This window comes from Portunus trituberculatus, chromosome 35 (assembly GCF_017591435.1).
Source record: "Portunus trituberculatus isolate SZX2019 chromosome 35, ASM1759143v1, whole genome shotgun sequence".
In the NCBI taxonomy this organism is placed as follows: domain Eukaryota; kingdom Metazoa; phylum Arthropoda; class Malacostraca; order Decapoda; family Portunidae; genus Portunus; species Portunus trituberculatus.
In genome coordinates, this window is record NC_059289.1 from 12480926 (window position 1) to 12498425 (window position 17500).

Below are 17500 nucleotides of genomic sequence, written 5' to 3' on the forward strand. Positions count from 1 at the left end.
TAGCCAGTAGTAGTTTGAGATGAAGATGAGAGAGTAATTGAATGTCGTGTCGAGAGGAAGGGAAAAAAAAAGGAAACAGTGGAGAGAAAAGGAAGAAAGGGGAAAATGGGAGCGGAGATGGTGTATAAAAAAGCGGGAGTTGAAGAAAAGATACATTAACGTTAAGAAATATAACAGCAATGATGATGCCACAAATTGAATAGAATAAGAGAGGGAATAAAAGCTACAGTAAAGGGGATAGAGTCTGTATGAGAAGGACAGTGTACGTGTGTGTGTGTGTGTGTGTGTGTGTGTGTGTGTGTGTGTGTGTGTGTGTGTGTGTGTGTGTGTGTGTGTGTGTGTGTGTGTGCGCAACTACCGTAACACTCTGCAGTACCCGCGAAATACACTAACAAAAACGCTCCCAAATTTTCCCACGCACGTTTTAAGCTTGGACTACGAATTATTTTCTTTACCCTTCTCCCCTGCGGTGCCAACATTTGCAATCCTGTTGAAAACGAGCATAAATCCTCAGGTTCGTCCGTGGTGTCCGCTAGGGATGAAGGGGGGAGATCAAACCCTAGATTTACCACATAATCCAACTGAATTTTCCAGCTAGACGAGAAAGATTAGTTTGGTCGAAATGTGACACACCTTTTATTTCAGGCGAACCCGAAAACATGTGACCCAGGACATTAACGCCAACACACCTGAAAAAAAAAACACCGCCAGGTAAATAAATTCGGCTGGTGTTTATAATAAGAATGGACAAAGTAATAGACAAATATTGCGGCGAAAACAAATAGAGAGAAAAAAAAATAGAAGTACGACCACAGTAGCAATCTTCATTTGAAATTGTAATGCAGGGGAGAGAGAGAGAGAGAGAGAGAGAGAGAGAGAGAGAGAGAGAGAGAGAGAGAGAGAGAGAGAGAGAGAGAGAGAGAGAGAGAGAGAGAGATGATACACACTAAGAAAAAAATCGAAATCCAATCAAAACACATAAAACAAAAATTTTCAAGATACCAATCGATACACAACACACGTACACGCCGAAATACACACACACACACACACACACACACACACACACACACACACACACACACACACACACACATTGATAAGGACTCACGGACACAGGCACAGTCTCACCCGTCGCCTGTTAGCTACGAACATTTAATTAATTCAGCCCAAGTCCGACTTTCAACAAAGTTTACGGAAGTGAGTAATCGGTGATTTTGTTGTCAAGTCGTTGCTTGAGATATTTTTACCAACTTTACGAGGAATAGTTTTGGGTTTTATCCGAGCGCAGTTGTCACCAGTGTTGTGATGTATTTTATTGTATTACTGATAAACCTAAAGAAAAATAAAATAATAATATATAAAGAATAAAAAAAAGTGAAAATTTCTAATCGGGCTGCATTAAAAAAAAAAGAAATCACTGGCAAATTTTTGTGTATATGTAGATATGTAAGCACATTTTTTTATTTGGTCCCTAACATTGACCGAAAGAATGTCAACATAGGATTACAACTGATCTTTCCGATTTGAGTTTTGTATGTGTGTGTGTGTGTGTGTGTGTGTGTGTGTGTGTGTGTGTGTGTGTGTGTGTGTGTGTGTGTGTGTGTGTGTGTGTGTGTGTGTGTGAGAGAGAGAGAGAGAGAGAGAGAGAGAGAGAGAGAGAGAGAGAGAGAGAGAGAGAGAGAGAGAGAGAGAGAGAGAGAGAGAGAGAGAGAGAGAGAGAGAGAGCTATGTCTGTTGGTACCTTAAAATTTTTTTGCTATAAGCTTCGGTTAGATATTTTAATGTTTTAAGTAAGATCTCTCTCTCTCTCTCTCTCTCTCTCTCTCTCTCTCTCTCTCTCTCTCGTTCAGTGTTGGTTATAGGTGCAGAAAACAGTGAGACGAGGACAGGGCGTCGCTCCCAGCATGACGTATTCTCTCTGTCTGAACTCCGCCTGGAATAGTTCTTGGTCAGTCAACTATGGTGCATTACGCCTGCTTGGTGTAGTGAACGTGTTTATTGGCCGTAGTGATCGTAAAGCACAAGAACGTTATGGCAGTGCCGGGAGGTCAGGCAGGATCAGAACTACTCGTAAGCGTTTGCAGCTGCAGCACGGTTGTTACGCCTTATCCAGCGCCATTACCCGTGAAATCGTTACTGTAAGTGTTCGGGAATAAATAGACGTAGCTTCAGTAGATCGTCTTCTCGTAATTGACCACTCGACTGCTATGGTTACTAAGACTTTATGAAACTTTATTGTGTTACATCAAATATAAAATAACATTTTTCAGTTAACACGGTATCAGTTTTACTCAATAAAGATTCGGATAGGTTAAATTATTTGAATTATAAGTTTCCTAATACCGTTTGTGGTCACAACATTGAAATGCAGTTAATAATCATAAATATCTTTACATACGATGTTTTTTTTTATTGAAACAGAAGTGTAATGAAGGCAATTAATCCTAATGGAAAACAGAGAAATAAAGTATGATTTCTAGCATTTCCTTCCCTTGTGTATATAACATATCCTACCAGTAATGACATCTCCATCTTAACAAAAAAGAAAAATTAGTGTATAACACTAAGATTTTTTCTTATCTACATGTAACCTTTGCTCTGGGTATTAATAGATACTTTAAAAGGCAGCGTCACCTTTCATCATGAAAGAGTCTGGCACAAAGCTTTGATTTCAAAACTGCCCTCCTACGGCTTCTATCCTTTTCTCTGCAACTTTATCTCATGTTTCCTTTCCGACCGCTCTATTGCTGCTGTGGTAGACAGCCACTGTTCTTCCCCTAAATCTATTAATAGTGGTGTTCCTCAGGGTTCTGTCCTGTCACCCACTCTCTTTCTATTATTCATTAATGACCTTCTTAACCAAACTTCTTGCCCTATCCACTCCTACGCTGATGATACCACCCTACATCTTTCCACGTCCTTTCAGAGACGACCAACCCTTCAGGAAGTCAACAGATCACGCAGGAACGCCACAGAACGCCTGACTTCCGATCTTTCTAAGATTTCCGATTGGGGCAGAGAAAATCTAGTAGTTTTCAATGCCTCAAAAACTCAATTCCTCCATCTATCAACTCGACACAACCTTCCAGACAACTATCCCTCTTCTTCAATGACACTCAACTGTCTCCTACTTCCATAATGAATATCCTCGGTCTGTCCTTTGCTCATAATCTTAACTGGAAACTTCACATCTCATCTCTTGCTTCTATGAAGTTAGGTGTTCTGAGGCGTCTCCGCCAGTTTTTCTCGCCCCTCCAACTGCTTACTCTGTATAAGGGCCTTATCCGTCCCTGTATGGAGTACTCTTCGCATGTTTGGATGGTTCCAGTCACACAGCTTTACTAGATAGGGTGGAATCAAAAGCTCTTCGTCTCATCAACTCCCCTCCTCTGACTAACTGTCTTCAGCCTCTTTCTCACCGCCGGAATGTTGCATCTCTTTCTATATTTTATCGCTATTTTCATGCTAACTTTTCTACTGATCTGACTAACTGCATACCTCCCATCCTCCTGCGGCCTCGCTGCACAAGGCTTTCTTCTTCCTCTCATCCCTATTCTGTCCAACTCTCTAACGCAAGAGTTAACTAGTACTCTCAATCATTCATCTCTTTCACTGGTAAACTCTGGAACTCCCTCCCTGCATCTGTATTTCCGAATTCCTACGACTTATCTTCTTTTAAGAGGGAGTTATCGAGGCATTTGCTCCCAACTTTGGCTGATGCTTTTACACTTTTTAGAGAATCAGCATTCAAATGGGACTTTTTTTTTCTTTTCTTTTTTTTTTTTTTGCCCTTGGCTGGCCCTCTTCCTAGGTAAAAAAAAAAATCACTCTAGTACTTTTTTCATATTTTCCAAAGCAGGGTTATTATTGTCACTGAATAGAGATTAACAAAAGGTGTCAGAAGCTTTGTTGTTTTTAGCACCTGGAAGCCTTACCTTACAATTCAATAGTTCAAAAAAAAAACAATGACCTGCTATTTACAGCAACATAATTATGTCCTGTTTATACATAGTCATGCATCTAGTTAAGTAATATTAAAACTGCAGACTTCAATCATTTATCCAACACAGAACGTTAACCTTTGCATTAAATTAAATACAACCGAAGAAAACATAACACTTTTTTTCTTTTCTCATTACATAAACTAGTGATGCTATGATACACATAAGGTTTTCTTTTGTTTTATATAGCACTGTCTGAGTCAGATACAATATGAGTTTCATCATCAAGGTCATTACCTCCATCAGTCATCAGATTTACAGACAACATCCTTCTATTTAAAGATAACCATCAGATATGTCTCCTGCGGTGACTACATTAAACGACTAACTGATCTGAGGCTTGTACGTCATCATTTACAGACTCATCCTGCAGGCTTATGTGGCGATCTTCTTGCCTATTCATGGTTAAAATTCGTGTCAGGCTGCGTGGTGTTTCTCTAAATAGCAAATGTTATGCCTAATGAATAATTCAAGTGGGCGATACGTGCAGTCTATACAGGCAGGTAATAATAAGCACTCTGCTCTCATTTATGCTTTTGTGATCTTTCTGCATTACTACAGGCCTGGTGTGTGTGTGTGTGTGTGTGTGTGTGTGTGTGTGTGTGTGTGTGTGTGTGTGTGTGTGTGTGTGTGTGTGTGTGTGTGTGTGTGTGTGTGTGTGTGTGTGTGTGTGTGTGTGTGTGTGTGTGTGTGTGTGTGTGTGTGTGTGTGTGTGTGTGTGTGTGTGTGTGTGTGTGTGTGTGTGTGTGTGTGTGTGTGTGTGTGTGTGTGTGTGTGTGTGTGTGTGTGTGTGTGTGTGTGTGTGTGTGTGTGTGTGTGTGTGTGCGAGAGAGAACGTTTCTCCCCAATATTTCTTTGCGCATAGGAGGTCGTGGAATGGCGGGTTTCCTCTGTTCCTGTCCGCTGCGGCTAACACAGGTAAAGTGATTAGCAAGTATCGACGAGAGTTTGCGTCAGGTAAACACGAGCACCGTGTGACAATTGCCACCTGAAGGGCAACGCGGCGCTAGACTCTGACTGTTTGCGGCGGGAAAACAAACTATTAACACCCATTACGGCAAGAAAGATTTTGTGATCAAAACCAAACTTTCCTTTTACATCGACATGAGTATTTAAGGTCTCTGAAGGCAGCGGGTGTGTGGCTAAAAACATAGCAAAAGTAAACGTTGTGGATCGTAACGTACAGATGTAGGAACAATATAAAAGGTGTGTTTTATTTATTCATTTTTTTCATTGTTTTATGTAAAAAGAAAACTAGACAAAGGCAACAGAAAGAAAGAAAAAAATAATAGTCCACTTAGTTGCCAGTTCCCTTGGAGGTTCGAGAAATGTCTTGAAACCTCTCTTACATGAGTTCAAGTTTTAGGAATATTGAAATACAGAAGCAAGTTTGCAGTTCTAGACTCCCAGAGAAAGGTATGAATGATTGTGTGTACTGATTAACTTTTGCATTAGAAAGGTGGACATAATTGGGGTGAGACTTCAGATCTTTCTAAGATTTTTGATTGGGACAAAGAAAAACATAGTTGTGTTCAGTCTCAAAAACTCAATTCATCCATCTATCAACTCGACACAAACTTTCAGACAACTATCCCCTCTTCTTCAACGACACATAACTGTTCGCATCTTCTGCACTGGATATTCTCGGTCTGTCCTTTTCTCCTAATCTAAACTGATAGCTTCATTCCTCATCTCTTGCTGTAACAGCTTCTATGAAGTTGGGCGTTATGAGGCGTGTCCGCCAGTCTTTCTCACCCTCGAACTGCTAACTCTGTCCAAGTTCCTTATCTGCCCATGTATGGAATACTTTTCGCATGTATCGTCTTACTAACTCCCCTAGCTCCTCTGACTGACTGTCTTCAGCCTTTTTCTCACAGCCGAAATTGTTGCATTTCTTGCTATCTTCTACCGCTATTTTCATGCTAACTGCTCTTCTGATCTTGCTAACTGCTTGCCTCTCTTCCTCCTGCGGCCTCGCTGTACAAGGCTTTCTTCTTCTTCTCACCCATATTCTGTGCATCTTTCTAAAAAAGTGACCCAGTACTCTCATTCATACCTTTCTCTGGTATACTCATATATATATATATATATATATATATATATATATATATATATATATATATATATATATATATATATATATATATATATATATATATATATATATATATAGTCCAATCAACACATAAATACTGCTTAAATGACTGAAATATTACAAGATAAACTCGGTATATGATACTATATCCCTCACACGGCCGAGGGAACCGTAATGAAGGCAATCATGTCAGGCAAAAACACCGCTACATGAGAGCTTACTTGATTATCTTGTATAGAGCCACGAAGTCAACTTTTGATCTTACTTACACTAGTGATTGGTCATTGCGGAGACCAAAGCGATGTTGGTAGTTTTCATGTGTCATATGTGTCTGCCATATCACTGTACAACAAAAAAATTTCCTGGTCTCTTTTATTATACATCTGACTGTTTGACACCATTTAAGTCAAACAATGTTCAGCACTCTATCCATAGTTATGTTTGCTATGTCTCCTATGATTTCCATGTTGTTGTTTTGTTATTCATAATTAGTAAGTTTCTTTTACACAGGAATTGCCACGTGTAGGGCTGATGGCCTCTTGCATCTTTATTTTCTAATATAAGAGAGTGATTAGCAAATGTTCTTCTGTTCTTAATTGACCAATGATTATATGTTTGGTGCAAGATTTATTTTCATAATCAGCGTCTTTAATATGTGAAGCATACCGTCCAAGGAAAAAAAAAAAAAAGGAAAATACAAAACAAATACCAAAACAAAAAATAAAAATAAAAAGTTAGAATATCTTGAACTCTTGCTTAAATCACCTGTTGGTTTTCAAGTACAGCAATGTGGATCTCGTATCGCCATTAATCCACACAGTAACTTGTATGGGTCTGTGGTGAGTCACGTCCAGACCTTACGTATGGTCAACAAGGTGAGGTCCTAAATCTGGGAACATTATGGAACTCTCGTGTTTTTCATGGCAACGTCAATATACGTTTTACTTCCTCGCATGGAACATTAAATTCATCTGCATTGCATTATATTTCACGATGCTACTTTATGTATTGCGTTCGTATCGACATTTTTTATGAGAGTTTATATCGTTGGTTTACACGTTTTGGAATGACGCCCAGGCGCCGAGGGAGAGTTTGTATCACCGGGCGTGTGGCCATTGTTGGTCCATCAAACTATCCATCGACACCTATATATTGCTCCCTGGAAACTGCTGGTCAAGCCATTAACACTTAAACATACATTTCACTGGCGACAAAAAGATTACAAAATTTAGGTTTAATACACAGCTACATCCTTAATACTGACCACTGGGGCTGTGTTGAAAACATTTTTAAAGGAAAGGGAAGCAAGTCAAAACTTTGGTTATCGGAAATAAAAATCTAAAAGCGAATATCAGGAACTCTGCTTTGATCAAATGTCAAAAAAACTTCCTTCACTTTTATTCAAGGTGTCTCGTCTTTGTCTCGAACTATATTCTATTCAACTGGTTTTTTTTCCTCTCTTTTTACAAGATCGGGATTTGTTTAATACTTCGTAATAATAGATAACAGGAAAGAAAAGAAATATATTAAAAAAAGATAAATTATAAAAGATAGCAGCATCGACAAATGAAAGCACAAAAGCACAGGTGACCGACACAAGGCAGATACTGAACAAAATGACACAGAAAGCACCAGATAAAACAGCACCAATCATGAGCTCAAGGAAAATTAGTGATAACAGTCTGAATTAAAAACGAATAAATACATAAAAAAGAATAAGATGAAACAAGACTGAAGACAATTTCAAGGCCAAGTACCAAACAAACACACAAACACCAAGCAGAAGAACAAAAACAAACAGTGAAAAAAGACTGCTAACAAAAAAAAAATAGAAGAAAAAGATTGAACAGTACCGAGAACAGCGCAAATGCAAATGCAAAAAAAAAAAAAAGAGACTTACATCAAAACGTGAATGATGCACAGCGTGATCTTGCTCAACAAAGGAAGAAGCTCAAGTCGGGGCAAGAGACAAAGCCACCACCAAATTAGTGTAACGCAGTGCCAATACTCGTAACGGAGCTCCCGAAACCGCTGATTAACACTAAGCAAATACCACTAAAAGGAACTCAAAGGGAGAAAGAAAACAAAAACTTTCCCCTCTTAGTCTATCTCAAGGTTAGTTCACTGAGGAGAGAGAGAGAGAGAGAGAGAGAGAGAGAGAGAGAGAGAGAGAGAGAGAGAGAGAGAGAGAGAGAGAGAGAGAGAGAGAGAGAGAGAGAGAGAGAGAGAGAGAGAGAGAGAGAGAGAGAGAGAGAGAGAGAGAGAGATAATGGATGGGAGGGAAGGTGATGAAAGGGGAGGTAGGTGATGAAAGGGGAAGATGATACAAGGCAAAGAGGGAAGGAGAGCTAAGAAGATGAGAGGAAGCCCAAGAGATATACATTGTAAGGGAACATAAGAGGGTGAGATGGAGGCTTTAAGGCAGGGAGAGGAAAGGTAAGGAGGGGAGAGTAAAGGTAAAACGAGAAGAGGCTAAGGGGAGCTTATATACATTACAAGAAGTTAAGGGAGGATAAAGGAAGTTAATGAGTATTAAAGGGAAACTAGGAGAAGGAGAGGCTAAGAAGAAGTAGGTTTAATGGAGATCGGGGAACTAAGGGAAGGAAAATAGCAGAGGGAGAGAAGGGAAAGGGAAGGGAGATGAGTGATTGAAAAAGGAAAAGGAAAGGTAAGGAAAAAAAAGCAAGGAAAGAAAGAGGATAGGAAGAGCAAATGAGAGGGAGAAGGAAAGAATAAGAAGGTAAAAAAGAATAAGAGCTTTGGGAGAAGAAAAGATAACCAACTGGGAAGAAATGACAGGAAAAGTGGAATGGGACGCTAGGATGAAAAAAAAGGGAAAATAGAATGAGAGGGAGAAGGCGAGGAAGAGGAAAAGGAAAGGGAAGGAAAGAGTAGGTGAGAGCAAAAGGGCCGAGGTCTCCATAAGCACTCTTCAAAAATTTCCGGCAGTAAAGGCAGACATCGTAGCGTAAACTTCAGCTTCAGATTAAATTACAATTTCTGTCAGGGTCGGCCGGGCGTGATATTACTCCCTCCTGGCTCGACTTGCCGCATTTTGCCCAGGAAATGTGTACTTGTTTCCGCTTCTTACACTCCGCCATGTGAACGTAGCGTCTCATGCATATTGATGGTTGTCTCATATACCAGTGGCGAGGTCTTGGCAAATCCCTTTATTGTTTTCTCATTCCTCCTTTTCAGAGATCTAATTTTTTTTTTTTTTTTTTTTTGGTGTCTTTGTCCCTGTCTGAGTGACTAGATTTAATATGTGTTAAAATTGTGTGTGTGCGTGTGTGTATGTGTGTGTGTGTGTGTGTGTGTGTGTTTTACGGTAAGACCTATAGCGCCTGAAGGCACACTTGAAGAGTGTATGGGAAGCGCTGTTCAGCTTCCGCCCATTAGTGGCGCAGGCAATTTTATTTATAGTGGTACCCATATTAGGGCCCATATCACCACCCAAGCTCATCTTGAGTGTAACCACCTAGAACCTGGGTATCATGGTGACATGTAGGTAACTTTAAACCACTCGACAAATGGCAAAGTGTTTTATTAAGGCTGTACGTGGTGGGATTCGAACCTACGCGTGGATGTCTGCCCGATCCCACGCTCATCACCTTATCCACTACGCCACCGCCTGTATGTGTGTGTGTGTGTGTGTGTGTGTGTGTGTGTGTGTGTGTGTGTGTGTGTGTGATGGTGTGGGTGTGGGTGTGGGTGTGTGTGTGCGTGTGTGATGTTTATTCAGCCACAAACATATGCATACAATAAATAGATTAAAGAAAGTGCATGTTTCCAATGTAAAAAAAACAACACCATTTAATAGATTTTTATTTATCCTCTCAATACATTAACACTAAACCAAACAAATGTGATCAGTATCAAACCAGTCTCTTATACGTGCTACATTCATTATTAATTTCCCTGCTAACTCCATCAAAACGCACTTCACTTAATCATTCCTCCACTCTCCTTTCATCTCGTTTCCTCGCGGACAATTCAATTATCTCTCTTTCCTAGTCTGAGACACAATCGGTTTCCTCCCACACGAACCTTCCATACCAGCATTCCTTCCCTTCCCACATTTCCTTTCTCACCTTCCCCTCCATCCATCCATACTTTCCCTTACCTTCTCCCTCCATACACATCTTCCTTCACCTTCTCCCCCTTTCATCACATACCTTCCTTCATCTTCCCTTACTTCCACCTATATCTTCCCTCACCTTCCCCTCCCTCCGCACACACGTTTCCTTATCTCCTCTCTTAACCGCCATACCTTCTCTCACCTTTCCGGGAACACATAGCAAAAATATTCTGTCCGTTCTTTCTGTATCAAAGTCACCTTGGGACTTCTTCCCGTCCACGTCCTTGCGCTACACTGGTTCCTCTCATCTCCTTTTTGTGGACAGAATTCATAACAAAATTCATTGTCCTTCACTCAGAATCTCCCCAGCGACCAGACCACTAGGTGCGCAAAATATGTAAAACGAAATACATAATAGTTTCTGCATAGTGTACATAATTCCACGCCTACTCCGCAATCCAGAGTTCAAATAACGTTGCTGCTTCAATGTTTGTAAACATAAGGAATGAAATATAAACGCAAGGCGTCCAGGTTTCATTACACAAAAAAGAGCGAAGACAACAAAATGCAAACCTGTAAACAAAGAGATCCATAAGACTTTCCCCGAAGACAGACACACATACGGGTCAGTATTAAGAACACTACCTATAACGAAGGTCACATTGCTTCATCTTCCTTCAATGTGGTATGCTGCAGCGATAAAAGGCGAGGTATTAGAGTGACTGGCGACCTGTGATCACAGGCTAGACCTTTGGCCCTGTTTTCAAATGTCTACATACCCATATGGCTTTTATACCTTTTACTTTTAATTACGGAGAACAAAAAATTCTACCAATGTCAAATCCGAAAAAAAAGGAACAAGATATTTTTTAAAACTTTTTTTACATTCAAACAGGATTTGCCCCTTTAGTTCCACCACATGCCAGGTTTTGGTTTATGCATATTAATTTTTCCACGTTACTTTGTGATTCGCAAACTGGCACGAAATATGAACCAATTTCAAAACAGGCTAAACTGGTGGCGGTGGATTCAATACTTTAATTTTCAAAGCATACACACTATATGCAGCCTAGAGCTCTAAGTCACACCGTTTTAATGCATTTTCACAACAGCACGCCGCACACTTGCTGACACGAACTCTCTTACAAGAGACGATAAAACGTGGCATGAACATTTGCAAAGGGTATAGCGCACTCGCTTGGCCACCGCACCCCAGCAGGGACGGGAAGGAAAATTTGGCCGTCATGGGAATTTCCTTAAGTCTGAATAGTGCCAGCTGCAAGGAACGATGGGGGCACTTGGCAGTACGGGGGAAAGGGTAACAATGCAGAGCAGAGGGGAAAGAGGGAAGCACGGCAGACCTGAGAGGAGAATGAGAACAAACCAAAGGGGAAAAGAGGGACCAGAAAGACAAAATGAGGAAAAGAACAGAGGAAACCAGAAAGAAAGAATGGATAACAAGAGAGCTTAGATTAAAGAGAAAAATAAAAGCAGAAAAGCCAGAGGAAGGTAAAGAAGAAAATAGGTTTAAGGGCAAAACGAGGGATAGCTTATACCAGAAAGCAAAGGAAGCAAAGGTCAAACAATAGAGAATAAAGAAGAATTGCCCAGAGCGAAGTTGAGTGGACGGGCTTGGGGTGAATTGACAAGAGATCTGGGTATGTGAACTGTTCATTAAACAATATATTCATTTACATGCACAAAAAAGAAAGATGTTCAGATACACGTACAAATATAGACATATAACATAGTTCTAGGTATCTACTAACAAAATAACACTTTTAACACTACAGTTCAACAAAATGATTTAGTAGCAGACTCAAACAAAAAAAAATATGAAACTTTGACTTTCACATGATTCATCTTCAGTAATCGTTTTCCGTGATTCTTCTAAATCTTTTTGCGATGTGTGTGTGTGTGTGTGTGTGTGTGTGTGTGTGTGTGTGTGTGTGTGTGTGTGTGTGTGTGTGTGTGTGTGTGTGTGTGTGTGTGTGTGTGTGTGTGTGTGTGTGTGTGTGTGTGTGTGTGTGTGTGTGTGTGTGTGTGTGTGTGTGTGTGTGTTTGGTGTGTAAGTGTCACTGGTGACATGACAGGTGTCACAAACCTGGACGATTAATCAACTAATGTATCAACGAGAGAGAGAGAGAGAGAGAGAGAGAGAGAGAGAGAGAGAGAGAGAGAGAGAGAGAGAGAGAGAGAGAGAGAGAGAGAGAGAGAGAGAGAGAGAGAGAGAGAGAGAGAGAGAGAGAGAGAGAGAGAGAGAGAGAGAGAAAGAGATCCGTACCATACGAGTCGAAGAGAGAACGAAGAGAGAGGTAAACTTGGAACAAAGAGACAAGTAAAGTGTAAAGATAAAAAAGGAAAAATAAAAATATACGTACTTTCTTCGATCTCTTCTTCCTTCACGCAACAATGAATGACATCGACTTTTTTTTTCCTAAAGGTAAGAAGGAAGGTTTAGTTTGAACGTGTGCGTCAAGTATGCGGGTTCCATTGTCTTCCTCACATTCATGAGTCGAAGGCAGCAGCAGCTTTTATATTCAGCAAACATCCAATAACGGGGACACTTACTGGGAATCCCAACCACTGTCTACTCAGATGGGATTACCTCCTTTTACTGTTATGGACAGCGTATTATGGCAAAATAGCCGCACGGTTCATTAAACATTGTCTTCATTGCAGTACATTGGCTAATTAACCTACTTCTTAATACCTGTCCATCTGTTTATATGTCAGTCTGTCTGTCTTTCGTTTTGTCTGCCTGGCTATCTGTCCGTCATTCAGTTTGCAGTTCTCTCTCTCTCTCTCTCTCTCTCTCTCTCTCTCTCTCTCTCTCTCTCTCTCTCTCTCTCTCTCTCTCTCTCTGCCTGTCATCCCGTAGAAGCGTAAGATGAGCGGGAGTTTGAGAAACCAAAGTGCATGAAAAAAAAAGGACGAAATACTAATGAGCAAAGTTTGGCACGTGTGGGCACCTTTTTCTTGCACTAATGACAGAGAGAATGGAAGAGCAGAAGCTTAATGAAATTTTACTGATGTTTTACTCCTGATGTTCATCTCACAATCCTTCGAGAATGGACTCTATATATCGGCAAGAGGCTACCTATCTAGGACTTAATAATTCACCCTTCATGATATTATACAAAGGCGAGGTTTTCACGTAAGATAAACTTTGAAACATTGTAATTATGAGAGTAATAGAGGCACTCAACCCTTCATTAGTTATTACTGAGAGATTCTTGTTTAATATGTTATATATGTATGGGTCTGCTGCTCTTTTCCTGACGGATTATTTATCTTGCAGTGACAGCTACGCGTCGAGCACTTTCACAAACACTGAATGTTAGTATATGTTTTATTTGGAACACGGGACACTGTCTGTTCGCGTAAAAATATTCATCATGACTGCTAAAAGTGAATGCTACAGCCTATGATAAACATTGACTTCAACAAGCGCAAATACGTTTTCGGTTGTTCTCTTCAATATTTCACTCTGGTAAGAATGATATAATAACATCAAAATATGACAGGAAATATTGCATGTGAAAACAATAACTCACAATCTTGGAAAAAAAATATACAATAAGCCAAAGCCTCCAAAAACGGCAAAACAGTTCTCAATTAAAGTTATTAGAAAATCCCACGCAAGCTTTCAATAGAATTGTTGGTACAAAGCGAATGAACACAAAAGAACAAGTAACAGAAGACATATTGTGGTGCGTTACATTGTAGAGTTTTCTTTAAGAAACGCAGATAATTAAGGTAATCATAATCAAAGTTGCATTCTTACATGTTGCGCGTTATCTGCGGCTTTTTGAGGCTGTAAATGTGGGTTGCCAATAAAAGTTTCCCGCAGGTGATGGGAATGTTGTGTAGCGTGGGTGTAAGTGTCAGTGTTGGTGTGGGTTGCGGATTGGGCGTTGGGTGACTAATGGCACTCTCCCAGCCACAACGCGGCAACTCGGCTAACATATCATCGTAACTAGGGAGACTTGCAAATTCTTGACAGACAATTAAAGTTAGACTGGAAGTTGGATAAATGTAATCATGAGCGGCCTAGCCAGAGAGCGTCTGGCAGGAAAGTGTAGGGGAGAAGTGGGAGAAGGAGGAGAAAGGGAAACTACATATTATGTAGCTCAGGGAGGGAGGACGAATGAAGGAGTAAAATGTTTGCAGGAAACAAATTGCATTTACACTGGCCAAAGTCAGTGAATTAAATGTTGAGAAGGTGCAAAATCAACAGTACAACAACGTCCCACATCACTGGAAGTAAAAGAATATGACTTTAAGGTAAAGGACTAGTCATTACACTTTTCCACTGTGAGTGTGTGTGTGTGTGTGTGTGTGTGTGTGTGTGTGTGTGTGTGTGTGTGTGTGTGTGTTTCACTGTTTGATCTGCTGCAGTCTCTGACGAGACAGCCAGACGTTACCCTACGGAACGAGCTCAGAGCTCATTATTTCCGATCTTCGGATAGGCCTGAGATCAAGCACACACCACACACCGGGACAACAAGGTCACAACTCCTCGATTTACATCCCGTACCTACTCACTGCTAGGTGAACAGGGGCTACATGTGAAAGGAGACACACCCAAATATCTCCACCCGGCCGGGGAATCGAACCCCGGTCCTCTGGCTTATGAAGCCAGCGCTCTAACCACTGAGCTACCGGGCCGTGTGTGTGTGTGTGTGTGTGTGTGTGTGTGTGTGTGTGTGTGTGTGTGTGTGTGTGTGTGTGTGTGTGTGTGTGTTTATTTACATTTTCACCTTTCAAATATGATATACCACGGGTTTTATGTTTGTAATTTTTTTTTATCAAAATACTGACTCATTCCCACGTGTGAACATGTATATTTTTATTTAATAAATCAGCTGAAACGAATTATATATTGCACTTACTAAGTGTCTAGGATCTATTTTTTTTTTTTTTATGGAGACAAGTTGAAATTCAATCAAATGTAGAGCAAAGCTATGAGACACGCACTACTACATGTGCCAGGAAACTAAAATATAAAATAATAATTATGAACTGTATTTACATGCAGGCATGCCTATATGCGAGTTCGTTTATCTGTTTTCTGATATTGAGTAAAAAAAAAAAGAATTCCAACCGATAAAAATAAAAGACGCTGTAGTAAAGTACCTTCTGGAACAGCGAAGGTTGAGACTATGATAATCTATGAGAAATAGCTTTTTAAGTAGAACACAATACTATAGTTTGTTTTATTACATACACTGGTTATATGAATCCTTAGGAATACTATATTCAAAACTGGACAAATTTGGCCTTTTTGAACCAGAAGCATTCACATTTTTAACCCTTTCAGTAGGTATATCGTTCCACATTTTCATGGTTTTTCTTTCTCCATAACATTGCATCACACGGCTAAGAGATATAGACAACAAAAAGATAAAGGATTTAATTCTGAAAAGTTTATCTTCACAAGTGTTTACTCTAAAACTTATAATCTTTCAGTAAACAAGCCCAGAAGTGGAATAAGTAATTTCTAAAAATCTACAAAAGTCAACATTTCTCTCAGATTTCCTTTAATAACTCTGATATTGTTAATCATATAATAAAATACCATATAAATGACTTTTAGAGTGATGATTTATTTTTCTTATGTCAGAATATTTGGTTTCTTCTTAATGTTAATATTTTTTCCAATTGAATATGGTGTCTTTAAGGGTTCATGTAATCAGTTCGTGTAATAAGACACACTTTTGCAATTTGTTTCAATAAACCCCTTAGTTTTACCTGTTACGTGTCAAGGAAAAGAACGAGGCAAAAGATAACGAGGAGAGGAAAGTATAACGATGAACAAAGGGACAGTAACGACGGTGATGACGACTGGTGGTGATGGTGGTTTTTTGTTGTTGTTGTTGTTGTTGTTTTGGGTGTTGTTAGTAGAAGTGGTGGTGGTGGTGGCAGAGGTGTTGTAGGTGGTGGTGGTGGTGGTGGTGGTGGTGGTGGTGGTGGTGGTGGTGGTGGTGGTGGTGGTGGTGGTGGTGGTGGTGGTGGTGGTGGTGGTGCTGCTGCTGCTGCTGCTGCTGCTGCTGCTGATGATGATGATGATCATCATCATCATCATCATCATCATCATCATGATGCTGTTGCTGCTGCTGCTGCTGCTGCTGCTATTGCTGTTACATCTCCTGCTAATGGTGTTCCTACTGTTTTTTTTCTGTTGCTGCCAATAATGATAATACTGTTGTTGCTGCTACTGCGACTGTTTTTGCAGCTGCTGCTGCTGCTTCTAGCACAACCAACACTAACCCCATCGATTACCACATAAGAGTACCTAAAATAAATATTTTCTGACACACAACCACACAACACACTCATAAGCCTGTCCTGAGAGACGCACTGCACCGCACCTTGACACAGTACACAAAGGGATGTTGGAGTAAGGAAGATTCTTTCGTTCATAAGTACATATGGATGAATTGATTTGAACATGACCAGTCTCGATTATAAATAAACAATTATTCAACAAATCAATATGTAAAAGGCTGGATTGATTAACCTTTTTTGCTGTAAGTTGTACCTACGTTATTGTAAATATTTCGTGCTATTCATTTTATATTTTCTTTTCCTGTTCTCTCTCTCTCTCTCTCTCTCTCTCTCTCTCTCTCTCTCTCTCTCTCTCTCTCTCTCTCTCCTATCTATTCCTATTCTTTTTTCTTTTACACTCAATCTACTGCCCTTCCTCTGTACATTTTTTTCCTCCCCGTCCATGTCTCTTCTCCTCCCCCCATTCCATTTGTTGTCAATATTGTTCCATTTCATCACCGACAGGGGTAGCGCGTTTTCTTTCACTATGGCTCTCTCTCTCTCTCTCTCTCTCTCTCTCTCTCTCTCTCTCTCTCTCTCTCTCTCTCTCTCTCTCTCTCGTAATCCGCTTTCTAGTCAATGTTTCATTCATCCTCTGTTAACGCATTCATAAAAGTGATGCTATACATAAAGCATTCTTTCCGTTATTCATAAAACTCAATACTTAATTTGTACGATGTTGAAATAAATATTATAACCAAAGATACGAAAAGAGATGCGCAACATAACAACTATAAATGCCACTGACTGGTTCCCTTCAACATTTCCATTATTATAGACCTGAATGCAGAAAGTTTGGTTATTACCATTACGAATGTTTGAGTTTATATATATTCATGCAATTCTTTGGTACAGCAAGTGAAGTGTGAATAGAGAGCAACACAGTCTTGAATCCAACACGTTGTTAATCCATCATCACGAATGACTTTCATTAATCTCTCTTTTGAGTGTATAATAGATTAAAAAGATTAAAGGTTACTGTATGATAAAGTG

At 40.0% G+C, this 17500-nt stretch overlaps 1 long non-coding RNA gene and 1 other non-coding gene across 2 annotated transcripts in view; both read right to left on the bottom strand.

The window, feature by feature from the left end:
* The window catches only part of LOC123513072, a 222167-nt gene that overhangs the window by 129577 nt on the left and 75090 nt on the right, over nucleotides 1-17500 (bottom strand). The gene's annotated exons all lie outside the window — the stretch shown is intronic.
* On the bottom strand, nucleotides 14775-14848 carry Trnam-cau. The gene has a single exon. It is a non-coding gene; the product is annotated as a tRNA-Met (tRNA).